The sequence below is a fragment of the Balearica regulorum genome, chromosome 3, assembly GCF_011004875.1.
Source record: "Balearica regulorum gibbericeps isolate bBalReg1 chromosome 3, bBalReg1.pri, whole genome shotgun sequence".
Lineage (NCBI taxonomy): Eukaryota > Metazoa > Chordata > Aves > Gruiformes > Gruidae > Balearica > Balearica regulorum.
In genome coordinates, this window is record NC_046186.1 from 66,203,186 (window position 1) to 66,221,140 (window position 17,955).

Below are 17,955 nucleotides of genomic sequence, written 5' to 3' on the forward strand. Positions count from 1 at the left end.
TGAAAAATCATGTTATCAAACACCCGTTTAATATCCAAATTCAGTTAGTGAATAATTGCAGCACAATACTCAGAAACCTACAGAGTTTAAAACAGAAAGCCTCTCCATTCTACAATAAAATGGAATAAGGGATAAGTTTTTATCTATTTGTGGATATTCTACAAAGAGGAAAATGAGGTTGAATTCATGGAATAAGTTATTCACTGCTAATTATACACTGCTCTAGCATCAATGGAAAAATCAACCACAAATGTACTGCAATAACTTAGCAACGTGAATGGGAAGTGTAGCTGTTCTCTGATGCACATGAATACAAGATGCTAAATTGTATGAAAATGGCCCCAGGATATTGTTTCAGATTCTGTATCGGTTTCTGTATGAATAACACTGCTGCAGTGGAAAGCAAAAGAAAACAAACAACTCAGAATTCTTTTACTGGTAAAAAATACATCAGGTAAAATCCAATGTTCTCTTGCATCAGGAATTCTGGTTAAATTACAGACATTCACTTGGCCAGTTAGTTTCTTTTTTTACCCTATTATCCTGGATATTTGTTTGCTTGGGAAAACAAAACAAAAAAAAAGGTTCATTCTTCACATCTCACTTCTCTTTTTGCTTTGATCCTTCAAGTGGACCTAATCCCATGTTTGTAATATCCTAATCCTCTGCTATGGAAATTAATGTGGTGTCACACATACTCAGTATTATGTAGTTCCAGTGCCAGAAGGGACAGTGAGCCTTGAAAAGAGCAAGATATTCTAAAAAGAAATAAAATTTAAAAAAAAAAAAAAAAAGCCAAGCAGACAAATAAGCAATCTTTTCAATAAATATGTAACATGTGGCCAAAATTGCGTAGTGTTACTGAAAGCATAATTTGCTCCGTTGGGTTTGAAAGGTCCCACTTCTTTTTCCTTTCGTGAGCTAATCAGGACGTCATATATTTTGATTTCAGATATGAGGGAACTAAAAAGGCATAATCTTCTCAGTGAAAAACTATCAAGGGATGGATTTTTTTTCTTAAAATAGTCACATGAATTTTTGGAAGGTTTTTGGAAATAAATCCTTTTAACATTTCCAATAGTTCCTTCCACTGGGAAAAAAACACAAGAGAAGGAGAAAGCAAAGGAAATGCCTCTTATCTTTTGGGACGATGGAGAGAAGTTCTCAGGCAAACCCCATAGTCTATTCATCATTTCCATAGCTTGGCAAATGTGAAGGGGAAGCCAGCTCTAGCTTGTCAAAGGTCTCTTGGACTCTTTGTTGGTTCATGGGCTCCAGGTCACAGGTGAACTGCTGGAGTCCTACTTACTTAGGTTTTCTGAGACTGTTAGTAGTCCCAGTATCCCTCTGGAATAAAAATCTGGACTGCACATTTGCATCTAGATGTTCAATACACCCTCATGAAACCACTCATTTTCCTCTATGCATTTTTTTTTTCTTGTAAATAAAATATTTTTTTCCACTGACCCCTATCTTAAATGCTGTTACTGGGGCAAGGGGTGGTGTGGTGGTGTGTGTGATGGGAACAAACGAAAAAAAAACCACAAAAAAACCTCCAAACAAAACAATATTTTAATGTGCATTTCATCTGAGAAAAATGTGTCCATAATTGTTTTGCTGATATTGTAAATCTGCAAACAGACTGAAAGTAACTTTAAGAGTCATTTTAATAGGGATGCTGAGGGGAACTGAACTGTAAAATCATTGTCTGTAAGTCCATTTAAGAACTTGTCCCTACATTCCACATCTCTCTTTCCCAAAAGCACTTAGAAATGTGTTTTTAATTATCTTGAACATCTGATTAATTTCTGCATTGCGAACTGCAGTCCTGGTGGGAAGATACCTGTCAAGGCATAGCAAGAACAAAATACATCTCTTCTGAGAAGTGTGGAATATGGTTAGTCCAGTTTTCAACTCTTCTATTACCATTCTTAGGCTTATTTTTTTAAAGCATTAATCTCACAATATTGCTGGCAAACAGTTTATTTGGTAGTTCATTATACTGCCCAGCAGGCAGTGAAATCAGCAAGAGCATAGGCTTGTTGGGCTGCTCCATATGTTTATTTGCTAGCATGTACAGAAAACAGCCTCACACACAGATCCTGAAAATGCTGAATCGAGCAAATATAGACAGAGAAGCTGGAAAAGAGGGAGTGGAGGATGGGGAGAGAAGACTGAAATGTGGATGGGAGATTTCTCTCCTGATGGAGGAGAAAGGCATCAGGGCCCTGAGTGCACCCATAGGCGTTACTGGACCAGCCCCTCCTGAGAGCCCCCCATCCCACTCCGGTCCCCTCTCCTGTGGCACAAGGATGCCATTCGAGCCCTGTCTGGGGTTTGGCCCCTGGTCTGTCTCACAGCTCCAGGCTGATCTCCAAACCCCACAGATACCTGAGGTGGAAGCATGCAGAGGCAAGTCAGCCATGCAGCCTTCTCTAATACTCCAGCATCCAGAGCAGCCCCTCTTCTCCCCTTCTCAAACTGCTCAGTGGGATCAAGTGAAGGTATGGGATATTTTGGATGACAAGATGACTGGTATGCTTCCTATGACTTCTCATTCCCTTTCTGTTCCACCTCAGTCATCAGTTTTATCAGTACAGGAGAGAGAAAAAGATGGTTGGTGACAAGAGCACCACCAAAGTGGAGGAGTCATATTGCAAGATTTGTAATACTGTGTATACTATGACTATTTTGATTTTTATTTCATTTGCAGAGGGCAGCTTCAGGGGGTTGCCTTTGTTACATCAGGGACTTAATGCTTGATGTTATACAAACACAGAAATGAGCAGCTGAGCTAAAGGGTTTTCAGTCTCAGAATCCACCTGAAAAGCCTCCAAGCACCTTTTCTACCAGACGAGGTGATCAATTAGAGTATGTTTCAGCCCCACCAGGTAGCCCAGGATTACACTGCTCTGATTTTTTCCTTACTGAATACCATAGACCACTGCAACATCAAGTAACATGATGGACCTCTGTAGCTTTAGTTGTTCTCCCCAGCACCTTCAAATAAAGAAAACTTTGTTCAGTGATGTGTGTTGTTGTGGTAGGGCTTTTTAATATGTGTGTTAGAGAAGGAACCAGGTATACCTTGTACTTAGAATGGATTGGTAGAGCCTACTAGTAGATCCGTGATGATCCTAAGTTCCTGCGAGATTTCATTATTGATCTTACACTGATCCCAGAAATTTTTTTATATCTCCTAAGTACATGGGGTTTCTATGCAAGTAGTAAATAAGGGAAAAGAAAGAAAAGAGTTTTTTAGAGAGCTATAAAAAACTGTGGAAAAATATCTGTCTAAAATACCAATCCCCAGAAAAACACATTAGCAAACAGTGCAAAAGAATCTAAAGAAGTATTTAGTTAATAATAAAATTACTAGGATTATCTCTCCCCTGGATTTATCCCTCAAAGTCCTCTTATGGAGAGGACACATTTATGAGAAAGTGTCAGCTGAAAAGTTTCCTTTACTAAGGAACATAACTTAGAAAGTTACTGTTATATACAGTATGATTTCTAGCACTTTGGTATGCTAGTGGTGTAGTTCTACAATATTTTTCCTAACTGATAATCCTTCTGTAAAAATGGAGCTCACTGGCTGTGATATCCTACCCTAATGGCTCTGGTTGTTGTTAGAGTAAAATGTATCTGTATATACAGAAATTCAGGAATCTCAAAAAATGTCGGACACTAGCAAATAGTGAAGGCAACTTGAAACACCTTGATATTGTAGAGCCTTTAAGCTGGCATAGTTCTTGGCATAACACAAGGAATGCTTTGATATAACACATACAGGAAGACATAGATTAGTCGTGTCTGGCATAAGTTTTATTTTCCCTGAAATCCTTAAAGAAAATCTTTAATAATTTCCATGAGACTTTCTCAGTATCAGATGTAGGTTTTGAAATGTTTTCTTAATCTGTAAGAGATATTATAGTCAATTATACTATTTTATTCCTTAGGTAATTCCATTGACTTCAGATGATTTTTTAAAGTAGAGTAATACTCAGGTTAAAAATGAGAAGTCTCTATTCCACTCCCCACCCCCCACACCTAGTAGCTGCCAGCCCAGTCTTTGGATATGCCACAAATTAAAATAAGACCCGTTACCTAAATTCCCCAATAAAACTTTTTAAAGTGTTTTTTCTTTGTGAATCAGCTGCTACCAATAAGAACCAAATGACAGAATTCTGAAAATAAATCTTGCATTTTTTGATAACTCCCCATTCATCCAAATTGCAGAGGAGGAGAGGCTGATTTCATAGAGGGCAGGACAAATGAAATCAAATACATTATTGCACAAAATAATTTGAGTAAAACAAATAATTCAATGTTGCTAGATTATTGCAGAATGGCTCCTATGAAACTATTGGCAAGAACAGACTTCTGTGAAGTCAGTTCTGGCACTTAGCTTAATTCACGGAGGTCAGGAAGACAAGTCTATCTGCTTGGCTAGTACATCATTCTTGCACACTACAGAAGAGTCTCTGAAGAAATGTGTGCTGAGCACAAAGGTTTAATACTATTACATTCTTTCAAATGCAGCCCAGTGTCAGTTTGACTATTTGAATGTGCCTCTGTGTGTAATTGTTCTGTCTAACAATGTATGAAAGTGTGTAAGACTAAATCAGATTAGAAGAAACACTCTGTAACTTTCATGCTTCCTTATACTGTTGGTTTGCCCTCCCAACCAAGAATGCAGTAAAGGTTTCTATCAAATTTGCTGTAAACCTAAAAGTATAAGGTTTATACCCACAATTTACTTTCCAGCCAGGTTACAGTAGAAGTTCATTTCTTGGGAAACAATGCCATTACACGTCAGCTCTAGCCTGTCTCAGTGTGGGATTCAGAATATCTTCTAGTAATACTACAGTGCACTAAAACATAACACCAAAATTATGCATTCCGGTCCCTAATTACTCTGTTCCAAGATAAATAAAAGCTGGACAGATACCAGATATTGCTTTAATAATGTACCAATCTCAGCAGCAGGAGACATGGTCAGAGGAGACAATAGTTTTCAACTTCATAAGCAGTGTTAAAATAATAAGCTGAATTCTTCAAAGTTATTGCAGTAAAGAGATGGAGTTGTTTCAGTCAGTCAGAATATCCTATGTAGTTGTTATTTAGATTCATAGCTACAGCTGGCCAGATAGACAATTTCTTATGCTTTTTTTCCAGATAGTTCTTTGTTTCAGTTGTGCAATTGGTGATTATTAGTCAATCAGAATGCAAGTACCTCCATGATAGAATAAGGACAGAGATGTCAATATGACATAGATCTCTGAGCCTTTTTTGAATATTTGACTCAGTTTACCTCTCATTAAAATTAAAGAAAAAAATAAATATCTATGTAAAATGCAACTATGCCATGGGCCAGGGATAATTTTTCTCTTTTGTAATATTTTAAGTTAATAATGCATAGAAATGTCACTAATAATGCAGTGTGGTTTGTTCACATTCAATATTCTTAGCCCAATAAAAGATACTGTCCCATGTTTTTAAAGAAATTTTGCCTGCTTTAACATGGACACTGAATTTAAGAGCCTTAAAAGGAGCCTGTTTCAAAGGGCAGACAATTACTGTTTCTGAGAACTAGTCCTCTTCTGCATGGCCCAGATTCACTACTCATATTAAAAAAATCTTGACCCTGGGTCTCTGAATGTTTTCAGAATGAGCATTGCTGATTCCTTTGTCTATGTTTATTAATCCTAGCTATGATTATTAGCCCCATAAAAGGTAAGTATTTTCAGATTATGATTTTAATAATAGTAATTTGGGGTGAGGCTTTAGCTAAACTGTCCAACAGAAATCAAGGTTATGATCCCTTCATAGCTGAGGTTAATACTGTAAATACCAGTTATGCCCCTTGCTGAAGGACTGCTTCAGTGATTCACTGGAGTGAAATGACCTCAGCCTCTGGAAATGAAGATCCTCTAAAGGTTCTGGCAAGAAACTACATAAAGCAGTAATCAGAAGTCAGTGCCACAGAACAGGACAATGCTATCTTCAGTCTTATTTAATTTTGGGGATATAAAGACTCCTCCCTTCCTAAAAATTCAGATTAAAGGGAGAAAGTAAATCTGTAATTTATACCTCTGACATTAAGCTGAAAAGCAGCACTGCAGACACCTGCTTCAGAATTGTCATTGTTTCCATGGTGCCACTTTCCATCACCTATTTTTAATAGTTTACACAACAAGATCAAGGGTGTCCCAGCTGTTACTGCCACTGTTGCTAAGCAACCTTTAAATCAGAGTTCAAGAAGACAAAGAATCATGCTTGAAAAATTTCTCAAGTGTCTGCTTTCCCCCTTCTTCTTCTGTCTACACTATTTTTCAGATGCCATGTTTTCTGTTTCTTTTTTTGCCCCTTTCAAATTCTGTGTGAATCAGCTGTAGTCTCCAAAAAGAATAAGCCACCTTCTAGCTACAACAGCCACTGCTTTATGCCAAAAAGGAAGCTGTGGCATTAAATAAAGGGCTTAAAACATTTACATTTTTTTTTCAATTAAATCCAAATATTTTTAGAGCTCTGTAACCTGCTGCTGCTGTTGTGTAACATCTGTGCATGACTGCATCATGGACTGACACACCGATCAATGGAGAGAGATTCAGAGCTTGCAGGGAATTTCAATACCCCCCCTGTGCTTTCTGGAATCTTAATGCTGTCACCTGCAAAAGGCTCAGAGGTCAAAAACACACCGCAAGAAGGAGGAAGAGTTAGCATGGATGAATCTGGAGAAGTGTGAGGCTGGATCTCTGTTCTAGTATGTCAATATTTTTCAAACTTTGTTACTCAACCATTAGCATCCCTCCCCGTGCACTACTAATTTTATGACAAGCAGTAACATGTCTTTTTAGATAGATGCATTAGCTAAGCTAATGTTGGAAATAAAGCAGTGCTCTGGAATGTAAAGATCAAGGAAAATATTAAAGTTAGGAGAGTGTGCATTTCATTTCAAATCTTTGCTTGGCTCAATACCCTTCCTTTTATTTAACCCATCCAAACTTTTACGTCTCCAGGAGATTTTTTCTGTTGCCTCTTAGATCCTCCCTTTTCTGCTCTTTCTATTCTAAATGCTTCATCCCATATCATACCTGCTTGAACCCTTTCCCTTCTTTGCACCTCTCACTGCAAGCCATCAGCATAGTGTTTCTTTTTTACCCTCTTGTGTTGCAAATTTGTTCTACCCAATTTTTTAATTTTCTTTAATTGCAAAACACTGTCTTAATAAATTCTCTTTCAAATTCTGCAGATGAGAAACACTTTCAGCCTCTGCTCATCACCTGTTCACACTCCCAAAGCCACTGTTTCCACAAATAAGGCGCTCTCTGGGTTTTAAATCTTCATGCTAGTCCATAGTTTGCCAATCAGGTAAATAATTCATTCATCTCATACTGAACATTTCAAATAGCTCTCTTCACTTATTTAGAAAAATTGTTTCTGCATAGTTTTCAGCTTGAAAAGAATTTCCATGCAAATTCAACGTCCATAGAAGGTTGTTGGTTGGTCACAGAACTGTAGGCAGTTCCACCACCTTCCCTGCCACACTGCTACCGCATTAACTATCCTCAACTTGAGAAACTGCCTAGAAGGTATAATAGATTGTTTTCTGTGTCCCTTCAGCCCTCGGCCTTACTGTTTGACCCCTTTATAGAGACTTCTCAGCAAGAGTGCCAGTTGTGATGGCACTTATTTATTTATTTGTTTGCTTGCTTATTGTCAGGAAACATTTATTCCCTGGGAACAGGACTGAGTTCACCAGCTTTGTTTAAGGGAGGTTACTGAACTGCTGGGTGGTGCAACCTTTGGTCTCTATCTGCCTGGTCTGACTCTGAAGCTGCCACAGGGAAATAAATTACTCCACCTGTGAAACCATTTGACCCTTATTTTAATTTCATCTATGTTAGTGTAAATTAGGAGAAACTTCATCACAGTTACAGAATGACCAGTGATGTAAAATTGCCGTAAGTAGGAGAGTCAACATTTAGACATTTCATCCAAAAAGTAACTCCACTGCCAATGTTTAATGTGCTCTCTAAAGTCAGTCCCACTATTCTGAGTAAATGAATAGATCATGCCTCAGATTTATGTCATTGATTTCTATGCATCCTGCCAAGGAAAGATAGTCTCTTAAAAGTCCTAGGTAAAAACTTAGGTACAGCAGTATATCTGTCCTCACTTACACTCTGAAAATATTTTATGGTTTTGTCTGGTTTCTAAGCATCTCTCTAGATTTTGCTACCCCAACATCCTGAAGCAATGTACCCCATTTAAATGAATGCTATTACAATAATATTTCCTATATGAAGCCCGAAGCCATGAATAGAAAATTTTCTGGCAGACTAGTTTGGAAGCTGTGAAAACATTTTGCTTTTTTCTCAAAGAAATATGGGAGCTGCAGTTCCTTACTATTATTATTCTACAAGGTCTTTTTAGCACCTTGGTAGTTAAGTATCTTTTTCAGACTGTGTTTAGCAGAATCTTGTCTACAACCATTGAAAGAAGAAGCTAATTTAAAAGGTGACACAAAAATAGGTCCAAGTCTGGGGCCCTGGCATCTGACATAAGGGCTGAAGGCAGAATCACAGCCCTCAGTCTGTACACCAGCCCCGATGAACGCAGAAGAAACGTAAAAAATGTGATTAAAGAGACACTTGCTGCACAAGCCTGTGCCTCAGCTCACCCTCCAGAGGCGAGCGCAGTTTTACAGCATGCAACTGGGTGTTAATGCCGAAAGCCAGCGCTCCGGTGCCGGTGGCTGCTACCCCTGCCAGAGCCTTTGCAACAGCGGCACAGCGCAATGGGCACGGCGTCGCTCCTTGGACTGCGCCCAAAGAGCTGTTAACATGGTTGTCTCAATAGTCGGCTGCATGGAAGTACCTCCTCAGGGTTCAAACTATTGATCAGGTCCTCATTGGGCTAAGCACTGTACAGACACAAAACAAAAGCAGGGTTGGTTTTTGCCCTGAAGAGCTGTGTAGGCTCCTGTAACGCAGACTCACAGGAGCATTTCTCTCTGTGAGCGTCCGTTCCCTCAAACTAACAAGGGGTCACAGGGAATATTGCTGCAAATACATGTGTTTTGCTTTCCTGTCTCGAACCCCATGTAAATGAGGATCCGAATCATGTAATAAGAGATTAAATTTACAAGATAAACAAATGATTCGAGGGTGATTTAATCAAACACCACACCGTTTTACATGCTCAAAACAGTTCAGCACAGCTATCACTCCTGGCATTTCAATTTCTGTCACTGTGTAAGATTAAATCAATATAAACAGCACTGCTATAATACAAATAATAATAACTTAAAACTCAGACTTTCCTGCCAGAATTTAAACTTGTTGTAATTTGATCTCATGATTTGGATTGCAGAGGTTCCTCCTGCAATCTGTTACTTACGCTACGTGACGGACACAATTCTCTTCACCCCCCACCCTTTTCATGGTAATGTCAACAAAAAGAAAATGAGCATATTAGAATACAGGTGTATCTCAAAGGCACGTTGAAGATCAGGACAAAGAATCTGAAGACTTCAGTCCTCTGACAGGTCAAATACTTACTAATAAGTATGCAATTTCATTGATGGGATTAAACTTTTTTCATTTAGCAAGTCTTCTGTTATGAAACCATCACAGAGTAATTTATAAGCATTTGTTCAACTCTTCCTTCATGAATCACAAATCATCACCTTAAAGAACTCTGTGAAAGAGGTTTTTTTACAGCTAAACAGGGTTTATGTATAATTATGAGAATCTAAGAATTTTAAGAGTAGTCCTGAAGTAAATAAAGGATAGCTAGCACAAATAAGTGGAGAAATGTTAAAACAATAAACAAAGGAGAAATAATTACTTGCTCATTTCAAAGATGTCATATTGCATTCTTTATTCTGATTGTGGAAAATTAGCCATTGACGACCAGGAACAATTGATTTTCCTTCACAGCTGTTTTCTAATTACATCTGAACACTGAAAATTCTAGTGCCGCCACTCAGCTGTACAAGGAGTCTCTTCAATTGGTTTTCTTATTACAGCAAGTGCCCTGTTGTCCTGCTACTGAGACATGTACCAAAGGTCTATGGTGCTTTCGTGGTAAGCCCTGTCTTTAAGGTATGCTGAAAGAGTCAGACATTTTACATCCCAACAGGCTGGAACGAAATGCACAAGCTGTCAGCACAGATGCACTTGTAGAACTTTTTGACTCCTGCACTGTTTGGCTTAGTACTCCTAAATTGTAGGTATGGTATATTCTTTAACCTCTCAGAGTTTCAACTTGCTATATATATATATACACACACACACATATACCTATATATATACGTACATGTGGATATGTATAGGTATATGTATATTTAGAGACAAACACACGTGCATTTATACCTATACATGCTGTAAAGTCAAGGGGTCACAAATCACACTAAGGATGACTGATGAAATCTGATCACTCGGTGTTCTGAATACTTTTTCAGGAAAACATGCAAAAATTTGACAGGCAGATTTCCAGAGAGTTCAGAAAAGGAACCTCAAAGCCATTATGGACTTCTTCAGGTCTTATATGCAATTATAAAACAAGGGTAGCAGAGTGGGTTGTTTGGTTCTTTTCCGCATTTTTATTACCTGACTCCCTTTAATTCCGGTGATTCAGCAACTATTTTGTGCTCAGAGATCTTTCACCCTTTTACACAAGTAGAGAGTCTTATGCATAGTGTATCTTATATTCTATACCAGCAATCCTGGTATCCAAACAGTAAGATTTTGTGTTTTCATCTATTGCCACTTTAAATTAAATAGAAATACCAGACTAATTAAGTAGAAATATAAAGACTCATATCTCATTTTATAGTAAATTATACCTGAAACCTTAAAGCAGCAGCTTCCAGCAGATTTTCAAAAGCTCAGGCTGTACTGAGTGGATTTCCTATAGCTCAGGAAAGCATTGGGTGAGGGTTGAGACACATAGTTATAAAGCCCAGGGTGCAGCTGGAGTAGGACTGGAAAGAAGCTGCCAAAGAAAAGTGTTGAGATTCTTAGAGTCTTACTCTATTCATTCAATTTTTATTTTTTTTTAAAAAGAGTATATTTTATGCAAGCTAATTAGAAATTCTATTGCTTGTAACCACAAAGGTAAGTGCTAAGTGTTTCATGAAGTACTGGATATAAATACAATTTTTTTTACTATTTGTTGACACATAACAGAGAAAAGGCTAAGCAGAGCTGTACTTATTTTCCTCTACTTATAGTAAGGAATAAAACTGTTATCAGAAATGTTATGCTGTGCTAGCTGCTGGAATTTTTTTTTATAGCAAGTAATTAATATTGTTAGTAATATTGCAGAAACTTCCTCTTTCTCTTGCTGCTATATGAGTTTAAGAATGAATTTCGGGTAGTATGTTCAAACTCATACAAAATACTGGATTAATTAGCCTCTTAATTAAAAATTAGCTATAACTATACATTTTGTTTGACTCTTTTTCATTTTTCTTCTAGGAACAAGCATATCTTCACATGCAGTTCCAAATGCATCACATGAAGTAATCCTCTGTTCCAGTCCTCATTCCATATGCTATATGATCCTGTGACAGCATTTGTAATTTCCTGTAGGCTTCTGTCATCTTTTCAGTACATCTAGACGTGCCATTGTAAGAATGAGACAAATGTTCATCTTGTTATCCTCAACCGTATGGTTCAAATCAAAGTGCGCACTTCTGTCAAGGGAAACATTTGTTGTTGTTGGCCCCCATTGGATTTGACTAGAGGAAATGGTCTATAGGTCCACGACAAAGGCTTTCCCCCAGAAAATACTCAGCATTTTGGTTTCTATCCCCATTCTCTACTTCCAATTGAATTTTCTTTCTTTTTACTTCCCTCTCTTTGGAGTCACAAGTAGACCAGGTGTCAAGGTGTCAAGAAGGTGTCAAGGACTCAAACACTTCTTTGGTTGTCAGAATCTGCTGTGTTTGAAGACCCAGGGTCTGGAAGCTCTAATGCTTCTCATATTCAGCTGTGCCCACCAGCTGCCTTGAGTCTGACAGTACCATCTTTATAAAATTGAAGAGATGTTTTCAGTGTGACTGGAGCATTTTTGAGTATGGAGGCGAATTTCATTGAATGCTATTCCAAAGCCCCAAAGGAGCACAAGAAGAATTTGAACCACAAGTTCCAGACTGATTTTGCAGTAGGAGCTTTGAACAAGAACTTTGAAATCAATTTCTAGATTGGCACCTGGATTAAATTAAAGCCTTAAACCAAATGAGTTTTGAAAATACATTGAAAGTAAAGAATTTCACTGTCTAAGGAGTAGAAAAATTACAAACCTAGTCAAATCAAAGTGACTATTTTGTATTGTCCACAATACTCTCTGGAGGAAACTGAAGCTGTAACTTTGTTCTGTGTCACAAATTTCTCTACTGCAATCCTTTTCCCTTCATGCTCATTCTGTGCTCTGTAATGAGTCACTTACCTTTATATAATTTAAATATTTCAAGCATCTTACTATGATTATTTTTAAAGCAATTGCTGAAATAGAAACGAATGCCTCCCAGCACTGTGTATTCCTATCAGGCTCTTATAATCAGGATGATCGCTTAATTAGCATGTTTGTTTCCACTAGGGTATACCAATTAAGAGATATAACCACACTGCTGTACATCCCTATTAATGCTTTTCTATATTTAAAGTAAGATCACACATTTCAGCAGGTGTAGCTTTTAATGCTAATGGAAGATTTTCCAAAGGATATTGAGCTATTTTACCATCTGCTTCTTATGCTGGTATTCTTAAATTACTAGAAACTAGACATTAGGTGGTTGTTTTAGAGCTGCCAGAATATTAACTTTATTCCATAGTTTTCACAAATGCATTCAAGCTAAGATTTTAATAAAAATACAGCTGACATGAGTAATGATATCCCAGAAATGCTACTTCCACAGATGTGTCATCCCAAGTAATTTTGCTTTTGTATGCATACTGTGATTGGTAGTTATGGTAGTAACATTTTTCTGAAGAATTCCTATGTTGGGTCCTTTGTTTCTCTTTACTCTGGACATAAACCTCAGAGCTTCTTCTACCTCTTCTATTTTTGATGTTATAAAGTATGTTTGCTTCTGCTCATTATAACCTTACTAAAAAACCCAACAAGTAATGCAAAGTTTACATTTCTTTCCAAATAATTTTGAATTAGGAGCGGAGTCATCTAAAGTTCTTATACTGTCATCATTACTATTAAAACTTATTTTGTCACATTCTTATATCACAATTTAAAAATTGTTTTGTACTGTCAGTCTTGGTTCTTTTCAGGAAGGACAAAATAATTCAAAAAATGAGGCTTTCCACACACTTGCTAAAGTGTTCTAATACATAAAGTATTTTAAAAAGTGTTCATTATTGGTGTCCAATTATTCTGAAATTTGCATGCACAAAAGTAATTGGATTTTATTTGAAAATTCCTTTTGAATATGTGTGTACATTTTCTCAGTATAGATCTATAAAAAATCTGCTTGATTTTCAACTAGACTTCTACAAATTGATCTATGATATACATAATTAATTCATTTAGAATTATTAAGTCTACAGAAAACACTATTAAAAACTCAATATTGCAAGTCTCAAGCACAATTTCTGGAATATCTAGATGTCTCATATCTCCCAATTCAGGTCTCAGCCTTAAACGATCACAGTATGTTTTACAGTTTTGGGGGTTTTTTTTTAGCAATTGCAGTGTTGCAATTGCTAGGAGGCTTTTCAAACCATTCTCTTCAACAATGACAGCTTAGTTAGTGGACAGTTCTGTCCACTCTTCTATTTTTATAAAGGATATGATGCTGATTCAAAGGTAATGGCAATTTTCACGAATGCATGACTCCATGAGTTGATGTTTCAAGAAGAACCATGAAATAGAGAATTGTGTAACAGAACTGAAGCTTGTCTATAGCTGCAATGCTTAGAAAAGCAATTGCATAGTATCATTATCTGTGCGGAACAGAAAATAATGAGTTTTAAATATAATTCTGCAAATGTGCTAACACCAGAACAGCAAATAAGAACTCATGTGAATCGGTTTCTCTTTTGTACAGTAACTTTAGAATGAAAGAGACTTATAAAAATGTGATTCTACCCGAACATTCCTTTTCCCAATACCTTTTAGTGCATTTCACTCTTTTTTATGAAGTACATATATCTATATATTTATACTGTTTTAAAGGCTGTCAGGTAAAACTCTGTTTTCACTTGCTGTTTTGCCAAACTGTAAGCATTAATTTTGGACCAGGAGAAATTTTCCATGAAAGTTGCTTACATTGATTTCTTCATGGAAAAGCAAAAAAGGTCTCAGAGTGAAAATGGAGTAAGCAAAACGAAACATTTTTTTGTGTGTGCAAGAATTTCACTGAAGCATCCTAACACAGTTCTAGAAGTAAAGACTTGCCATTTATCAGTGAGAATACTAAGAGCAAGGCATACCTTCTGAGGATCTTATCACATGTCTGACCTCTCCCCAAACAGGGAGGGATTTTCCCTCTGAAATATCCACTTGTGAATGCTTATTAGGGTCTTGACACAAATAGGCAGGCTTATTCCATGAGCTTTCCATTTTCATCAGGATCTCAGTCTCAGGACTGCAAGACCTGGATAAGAATTTACCTACAGATGTAGCCCGGACAGTCAATCGTCTGTCTACCTCCCTGTCCCTGACTCCATACATAAAAGATTTTGGGACTCATTGAAGGAATTTGTGTGCATCGAAAAGGTTTCATCTTTCACACATTTAATCTAAACAGGCTGGTGATTTGATGGTAACCATGATTTGAATTGGTATTCATTTCCAAATTAAGATTCTTAAACGTAGGTGTCTTTTGGTAAGTATCCACATCCGCAGTAAGTGATTGACCTTCAGATAATGGAATTAATGGAGATCTCGGGCTCAGCTCAGTTGCTTAAACATAGTCATCTAGTGCCAAGAGAGGCAGTCCAGCCAAGAAAGGTAACCCAACAAGCATCCAGATCCTACAACATACGAAACTCTCTTAAATTCTGTGTCATCTCTGTCAGTTCCATATCAAATACAGTAGGGCATTTCAGCTGGCAGTTCAATGTTGCCTCTGGTCTTTATGTGTGTCAGAGCATGAAGAGTGACTCAGTTCATCCTAAAGCAGACACCAAGCAGCAGCCAGTTCAAGCTCAGGCTTAGCCTTATTCTTGGTTTCTACTTCTCCAGGATACATTGTCATGCAAATAATTCTATTTTAAACAACAGGCATAGAATCCTTCATAATTATGACTCATTCAATTGCTGTTCATCATGCCAAAGATAGGCCAAAAAATGTAGGATAACAGACACTAAATGGGAAAGAGCTAGCTTACATTTTCTAGAAAGAATGAATTAAATCGCATGCAAAGAAAAAAAAAAAAAAACCAAACAGGCAGAAAACACCCTACTTGCAGGTTAGAAAAATCATTATGGGTTTATAAGTGGTAATTTTTTGTTCTGTGAGTGATTTTCAAATGCAATTCATAATGAAAATGAGACAGGAAGATGCTCTTTTTGTGCCACTAAATTCTGATAATTTCAAGGTGAATCTTATTCTGAAGCTCTCAGAAACCATACATATCACAGGCTTCAAAAAAAAAACACCTCAAATCACACAGAAGAGACACACTGGACCACAGAATAGCAACCAATATTCATTAATATGTAGGAAACAGACACAAGTGCCTTCTTTACATGAATTAGATGATGATCTGAGATCTGCAGTTTCTCACAAGTCTGATTCCTCTCATCACAAAATATTTGAGGTAGATGATAGACTCATTCTGAGCAGAAATTACATATGGAATGTGAGACAATTTTTCCAGCAAAAGACTGAAAACTGAAGACTTTGGTAAGAGGATTCAGTGTGAACACATTTTGTCAGAAAGTTCTCCAGCCTTCTTTACCCCACACTGGTCTGACTTTGGTCTCATAAAACGCACTGGTCTCTCCATTGTTTTCAGTAATTTCTGAAGAGTCAATGTTTGAAGGTAAGCTAAGATCAGAAAATACAGAAGAACATAAGTTTTCCAGAACAGAATTTCTCCAAAACTGAGAAAGATTTCTGTATTTTTACTACTAAACATTTGGATGTGCATTACCTCTCTGATTTACAACAAATGCTATGCTAGAGTATGTGATGATATTGTTTTGAAGAGTCACATCTAGAGACTATTGTTCTGCACGAAGTCACAGTCAATGTTTCAGTATGGATTTGTATCCTGAAATTAAATATTCACAGGACATGAGCATGACTTATCTGTGTGATTGCCACTCCTAAGAATGGAAAAAGACTGTCACACTGTGTCTCAAACCCTGATCATATTCTCTAAGCAATGCAATAATAAATAAAAGTTTTTTCCTGAGGATGCCTAGAGCTGTTGATCTAAAATAACAACACTAAAATAATCCAGCAAGTCTATGAGCAAGCTTTTGAAATATGAAAATGTCTATTTAACCATGAGGAGTGTTCAGGAGTTATTTTGTGTCACCTTGTACTGATTTTACTTTTGGGTACCTTTGTTTTACAGTTAGAGTTAGGCTAGGATTAGGATGAAGAGAGAGACAAAAGCCAGAGGTGCAGCTGGACTGAGGCTGGAAAAGGAGCTACGAAAAGAAAGTGTAAGGTGTAGAGAACTTTGTTGTCAGACACTTTGCCTGGGGAACTTGCCTAAGGCTCAGTCTATGTTTAGGGTTAAGGTTTACATTAAGGATGGGGTTAGGTTTAGGACTAAGTTTGACAGAAAGCCAGGAAGGGTAGCTAGAGTGGAGCTGGAAAAGGAGAATTTCCTCCAGCACTTTTAAAAAAATTCATAGTGCCGTAGAAGAACAGTGTTGTCCTACCTTTTTAACATAAATTAATAAAAAGTTGATATTTTTACCCTCTTGCTATCCCAAAATGTCCATCAAGTATTCAACTTCTTGCTTAATTCTGTTCAGAATTCACATATTGATGTTTTTCAATATGTTTAAAACTGCTTGTTGGTTTTAAGTTTGCCATCATTATCTCCAACATTTACATCTGAGTTACAGCACTTTACCTTAAAGATTAGTTTGATTTGGCTTTCTAGGTAAATTTGTTTTCTGTTATTTTAATAAGGATGGAAATACATGAATATCTACCCAGATGGAATATTTCAGCATTTCAAGCAAATGATGAAGAGGGAGAAAAGGAAGAAAAATAGTTGGAACTGGACCAAGAAAGAGGTTATTTATAGCAAGAAGATTCCTATTTAGAATCTATCTATAACTATCATTCCTACACCAGCTGTTAAATATTTTGTCTTTCTCATTTGAATTTTGCTGGTTTCAGCTTCTAGGCACTGGTTGTGGGTATAACAAAATCAAATGCCTAACCTAATAAATGCCTATCTAGTTTGCAATGAATATTACTCTTAGGTAGTTCTCTCAGTCACAGACCTACTAAATTAAGGAAACTGTTGATCCCTGCTGTTTGCTTCCCATGGAAATAGAGCTACACTGTAACCAGCTCACATCTCCACCTTGTTCTTACAAGCACTTAAGCCTTATTTTCAAAAGCTTTAAGAATTCTGTCATTCACACAGAGGTTTGTGGCACTTTGCTGAATTCTGTGCAAACGGTTGGATTTTGCACCATTATTTAAAAAGTGAGACCATAAGAATTGTGAGTGGCATTCCGATATTGAATGTCTCTGAATCTTATAACAGAGAGAAATTCAAAGTCTCACTTCTGCTTTTCCTACTAGTCTTTTTGCCACAGCATCTCACTGACAAGACACATTAAGTTGTTTGTCCACTATGGCTCTTATATCCTCTCTGGAATCTTGATTTCTATTATCCAGCCCTGTCTTCCATATAAATTTCCTGCACTGCTTGCTGCAAGACGTTTGAATTCTTATTTGATTCTGTTGGATTTGGTTGTGTGTAAGTGGGCTCATCTTACTCAGAA

General features: G+C 37.1%; 1 long non-coding RNA gene across 1 annotated transcript; it reads left to right on the forward strand.

Annotated features, from left to right (window-relative positions):
- The first annotated feature begins 6,389 nt into the window (after positions 1 to 6,389).
- LOC142601284 (uncharacterized) lies at positions 6,390 to 13,271 on the forward strand. The gene is made up of 3 exons (XR_012834886.1): positions 6,390 to 6,766; positions 7,256 to 7,374; positions 11,490 to 13,271. It is a non-coding gene; the product is annotated as an uncharacterized LOC142601284 (long non-coding RNA).
- Positions 13,272 to 17,955: the final 4,684 nt, after the last annotated feature.